The sequence below is a fragment of the Myotis myotis genome, unplaced genomic scaffold (assembly GCF_014108235.1).
Source record: "Myotis myotis isolate mMyoMyo1 unplaced genomic scaffold, mMyoMyo1.p scaffold_m19_p_9, whole genome shotgun sequence".
Taxonomy (NCBI): Eukaryota; Metazoa; Chordata; class Mammalia; order Chiroptera; family Vespertilionidae; genus Myotis; species Myotis myotis.
Genome location: NW_023416401.1, coordinates 87,790,357 through 87,796,356, shown reverse-complemented (window position 1 = coordinate 87,796,356; position 6,000 = coordinate 87,790,357).

Genomic DNA, 6,000 nt, shown 5'->3' with positions numbered 1-6,000 from the left:
GTCATGGGGGCACCTTCCCAGGACATCCTGGGATGCCTCTGGCCCATGGCAGCCAGGAGAACAGGCCCTGAGCCTGCAGACTCGGGGATGCCTCCTGGGGAAGGTTCCCGCTGATGCTGGAGGCCTCCAGATGGGAGCACACAGGGGAGGGAAAGAAGGCAGGCCCCTCAGAACAAAGCAAAGGAGCCCAGCATGGGCAACACCGCAGAGGCAGCCAGGGCCCCGTGGGCGGGGAGGTGAGTGGCAGGTGAGCGTGGGCATGCAGGGCACGGGATTAACTCACCTCTCCGAGGTGGCTGCAGACAGAGGCCAGGCCTCTTCTCATGTTGTTCAGACTCCAGCCTTTATAGATGAACAGTGCCCCACACCAAGCACGCCCCCCACCATGCAAAAGTTCTCCAAACAGACATGGCGACCAACCACAGAGCCCAGCCACACGCCCACCCCCAATGCCACCCCGTGTGGGCCCAACTAGCCTGGCAACAGTTCTGTAACAGGCCACTACCAGTATCTACATCCTGCGGAGGAGGAGCCCGAGGGTCAGAGAGAACCACCTCCCTGGGGTCACACAGCTGATCAGGGGCAAAAGCAGTGTTGAACGCAGCTCTGAGTCATGTTCAGGTTCTTCCGTCTTTGCAATGAGGCTCGGTAGCCCTCCCACCTGGCATAGCACATACGCCGAGAGCTGTGAATCATCGCCGAGCTCCCCTTTGGGCCTGGGACTCCGGGAGAGGGGCCTTGGCCTGTCTGGTTACGGCTGTGCCCCTGGGTCCAGAACCTGGCACGTGAGAGGCCTCAGTGTACACTGGCTGAACAAATGAATGCGTGAGTGAATGAGTGAATGAGCAAGCAAGCAATGAGGAGCCACTTGCTGCCTAGTTGCAGCTTTTGCGGGGAGCAGATAAGAATGTGGTTTCCAGAGTTCCGGTTCCTCTTGAGCAGCTGAAATACTCCTGTGACCTCTGTGGCCGGATCATGACATCCCCTCTCACGGTGCCTGCAGAGAGCCGGAGTTCAGCCTGCGTCCCAGGGCCCGCGGGGCCCCCACAGGCTGTGCAGCCCTGGGCTTGCTAACTGACCTTTCCATGCCTTGGTCTTCTTATCTATGAAATGGGAGTTTACCTGGCTCCCAGGGCTGAGGATTAAATGAACTCCTACGTGTCTAGGCTGGGAAGGGTCCCAGCAAGTGCTCAGTAAGCATCAGCAGTGATTATCACGGAACAAACTCGCAGAGCTCTGGAGAGGGTGGCTTCCCATCAGCCCCACCACCCCGTTCTCGGGCACGGCCAAGCTGAGCAGAGGGCACAACAGACGTTCCCATGATGACATGTCAGGGATGGGCAGAGGAGCTGTGTTAGCTGTCCAGGGAGCTGGTTTGCCAAGTTGATGCTTCGTCTTTGTGGGGGTTGCCTGGGAGGAGCCATGGTCCCCCCCTTTCCTGCCCTGAGTGGACCTGAGTCTCCCCACCCCCACTGCCAGCTTGACCGAGGAGGAAACAGAAAGAGATGAGTTCCCGGCCCCAACCAAGAGGTGAAGACAAAAACTCTTTGGGAAAGGCAGAGAGATTAGAGCCAGGAGGAGGGGGGGCGGGCTGCTGTGGATTCGCCTCGTGCTGACCGGCTGTGGCTGACCCTGGAGAAACAGTCGTCCGCCAGGCCCGTCTCTGGGCTCATGTCCCAGCAGGGCACCCCCTTCCAGGGCGAGGCATGGCCAAGGGGCCACAACCTCACACAGGGACAGAGAGGGGGGCATGAGTTTTCCGCGAATGGTGAGATGTGCAAGCCGAGCCCATCTCTTACTGGCTTCCACCCTGGCTCCTCCATGCCTCCTCCTCCACCTTCCTCCCTCGAACGGGGTTCCACAGTGCAGGGCAGAGGGGAAGTGTCCTGGAAGCAGCGTTGCCAGCACATTGCCCCAGACAGCTCACGTGGCCACTCGCACCCCCACTGCCAGGTCGGGCACCCAGTGCGTTTCGTCACCTGCCCCATACATGAGCTGCCCAGCCCTCAGAAGCTGCACTCACCGCCCTCGGAGGGAAAAATGCCCAGTAATGTGCCAGCACATTGATGCGGCCAAGTGCAACGGGGAGACCCAGCAACTCTCAAGTGACTCCTAAGCAAGGGACTCGAGGACGGGCTCCTCCAGGGAACCTGCTCTCACTCTGCTCCCCGCCCCCCCCAGCCCTCCCTGCCTCTCTGCAGCCAGTTCGTCACCCTCGATGCAGGGGCAAGAGCAGCTCCAGCCCACTGATGGCCAGATGTTGGCTGGTCATAAATCAGCCTAAGGCCACGAGGGCAGCTGCCCGATGCAGCTGGCTTATCGACCGCAGGAAACCTGAGAGCCGGGCTGCAGCTGCACAGAGTGAAGAAATGGGGCCTGTGGGGGGGGGGGGGAGTGGGGGGCAGGGGGAAGGGCACATGTGTCACCGGCAGCTGCAGGACCTTAGTTACACAAACTTGGCCCAGTAGGCTCCCTCCCTCAGGGTTATGTAACTCTCCCTGACCCTGCCGGACAGAAGCCTGCACCTTAGCCCAAACTTGGAGCCACCTAGGGAGCCCTAAAATGCAGACGCCCGGGCCCACTCCAGAGATTCTGGGCAACTGGTCTGGGGCATGGCCAGGCATCAGGACTTTATAAGTCCTTTGGGTGACTTCAAGGTCAGCCAAGGTCGAGAACACAGGCTCCAGATTCAGGAGCAAAACCATGGCCCATGTGCCTAAGGCTGGACCCCACCCAACTGCAAGGGTCACAGAGCCTGTTATGCGAGGGGGCCTCGGAGTTGCGCAGTCCACAACCTGTGCAGGTGGACACAGTAGCCCTGACAGGGACCGGAGTGGGTGTGTGGGGGTGTGGGGGGGGGGACGGGGGACGGAGCATCTAACCCTTTAGTTGAGGTTCAAATCCTGGTCCTGCTGTTTGTTCAGGGATTTGTACTCAGTCCCTCCAACCTCAGCTGGTGGTGTTGGGAGGCAAACAGACGGAAAACGAAGAATCTTGCAAATGGAAGTGTAATGACAAACTTGGTAAGTGCAAGTGTCGGGAAACACCCTCAGAACCTGTTTAGTTCTGCTGATAGAGGAACTGATAGCTGAGTTCTTAAAAGACTTTTTTTTCTTAATTTAAACACTGGGGACAGTTGGTATGTGTGACCATTTTATATGCATAGAATGGAAGGTCGGAAAGCTGTGGAGTCCCTTAGGAAGGAACAGAATAAAGAAATTTCTGAGAAATTATAAAGTGAGGGAAAGTGTCTAAGCAAATTAGAATGACCCACTCTGAAGGGAATGAGTGGAGGTTTTTTGTTGTGTTAATCCTCACCCTCGGATATTTTTTCATTGATTTTAGAAAAAGTGAAAGGGAGGGAGCGAGGAGGGAGGAGGGAGGAGGGAGGGGAGAGAGAGAGAGGAAGAAAGAGAGAGAGAGGAAGAGAGAGACATCGATATGAGAGAGGCGCATCAATCGGTTGCCTCCTGCATGCACTTGACCAGGAAGTAATTCCCTTGACTGGGAATCAAACTCAAGACCCTTCGGTGCACCAGCTTATGCTCTAACCACTGAGAACACTGGCTAGGGCAAAGATTTTTCTTTAATTTTACATTTTATTTTACATCGAGAAAAATATTTGTTTAATTTAAAATCGAGGTGTAATTGACATTTATATTGGTTTCAGGTGCACGACATAATGACTTGCTGTTTGTACACACTTGGAAACGGTCACCACAGTAAGCCTAGTACAGTGGTCGGCAAACTCATTCGTCAACAGAGCCAAATATCAATAGTACAACGATTGAAATTTCTTTTGAGAGCCAAATTTTTTAAAATTAAACTACATAGGTAGGTACATTCAACTTTAAATTCAACTTTAAATTCACGGTTTTCATCTTCCGTTTTTCTTTGCTTCTTCTTTGTAGCCATCTCAAACGGGGCACCTAAAAAATGTTTCATTTTATAATAATAAAGCCACCAATACAAAAGAATTACAATTCTTAAATTGATGACAAAAATACCTATAGGATTTGCAGCTGGTTGGAAACATACAGGTAACTTTATGCTTCGAGTAGGTACTTTTGTCACCTGCGCACGATTTGCGGACTCGACTAGCACTAACCACTGCACAGCGAGACTGCTGACTGGCTCACTCAACTCGTGCCCCGCGGCCGCCTGCACCATGTCTCCAGTCACCTGACCGACCAACACCCCCCACTTCTTCTAACGCCACTTCTTCAAAATAGACTCGCCCAGGCTGAAAACTGACTTCTGTGCATGGGCCACGAAGTTTCAATCGCACTGTACGTGCGCGCCTGCACGTGGTATTTTGTGGAAGAGCCACACTCAAGGGGCCAAAGAGCCGCATGTGGCTCGCGAGCTGCGGTTTGCCGACCACTGGACTAGTAGACACGGTCACCATGCATCATTACAGAAGGTTTTTCCTTCTTGTGGTGGCCATTTGAAGGTCCAGTCTCTTAGCACTTTTCAAATATGCAGCACAATATTATGAACTCTAACCCCCATTGTTCATCACTTCATCAGGACTTCTTTACCTAAACAGCTGGCCTTGCAGAGATCACTGGCACACAGTAGGTGCTTGGTGTCGTTGAATAAAAAGTGAAGACGCCTGCCCTCTGGAGGACAGATGGACAGTAGTCTGTGAGTCTTCATGAGCCTTTGGTTCTGACACCCGAGGCAGGCAGGCAGGCGGCAGAAATGTTTGCCAAAGGCTCCTGGCTCTGCTGGGTTTTCTGAGCGGGTGTTTCTCCGGAAAGCGGGCCTCTGGGGCAGGTTCCCAGAGATGGTGGCGGAGGGGCAGGAGGTAATCCCACCCCTCGAGGGACTGTGACAGCTCCCATCTTGAGCACTTATTCTCTACGAGCACTTTGCTAGTGACTTTACGTACATCACCTATTTAGTTGCCACAGCATCCATATTCTTCCCAGGTTACAAATGAGGAAACTGAGGCTCAGGGAGCTACGTGAGTACCCAGAGTGGTGCACTGATTCAAAAAAAAAAGGGGCCCAATCCCCATCCCTCCCTGCATTCAAAACCCTTTGCAAGGTGGCTTTGCAGCGGCAGCCATCAAAGGCCATGTATATTGCCCCACGGCTTGAATGTGAGTGGGTCTTGTGACTTGCTTTGGCCAACAGACTTGCTGGGAGTGGTGTTGCACCAAATCTCAGCTAAGGCCTCAAACAGCCTTGCATGCTTCTTCTCTCTCTCTCTCTCTCTCTCTCTCTCTCTCTCTCTCTCTCTCTCTTAGACTCCTATCTCCATCAGGAGACCAAGCCTGCCAGAGAGTGAGAGACACCTTACCCAGTTGCCCCCATCACCCTAGATAGCAGTCACTCCCCAGAAAAAGAGCCTCTAGCTTACCCAGCAGCTGAACATAAATGTAAGGGAGACCCCAGCTTACACCAGAACTATCCAACTGATGGTTCAGGTTATATTGTTCACTCACTGAGTCATATTGTTGTAAGCAACTGAGTTTGGGGTGATTTGTTACACGGCAGTAGCTAGCTGATACACCCACAATCATGCAGTTGTTACAGGCAGATTCAGGACTGAAAAGCAGGTTTGTTTGGCTGCATAATCCATGCTCTCAACCCCTGTATGTCCTGCCATCTCCCAGAAGGAAAATGAGTATAACAGAGCTCCGAGCTGCTAACATTTCCACTCCTCCCCTCCGAGGCTTCATCTACATCTTCGGGGAACATGCCTAAACCCTGTGGTCTCCTGACCTGGGAGCTCCTGCCTGGCTCTGGCTCTGTCACCCTCTTCTCTTCCCAGGGCCCAGGTGCGAACCGAGCACTGGCTGCAGCCTCATTCTTCCTGAGCCTCCACTTTGATCAGCACTATCCCTGCTTATTTGCAATGTTCGCTCTGAGTGTTGGCAGAACGAACCCAGAGTTTCCACACACACATAGCAGCAGCCACGATCAAAACCAGCTGTATGGTTTAAAAATAGCCTCCCCGGGCTGCCAGAGGTGCCAGGTCCCTGGCTGAGGA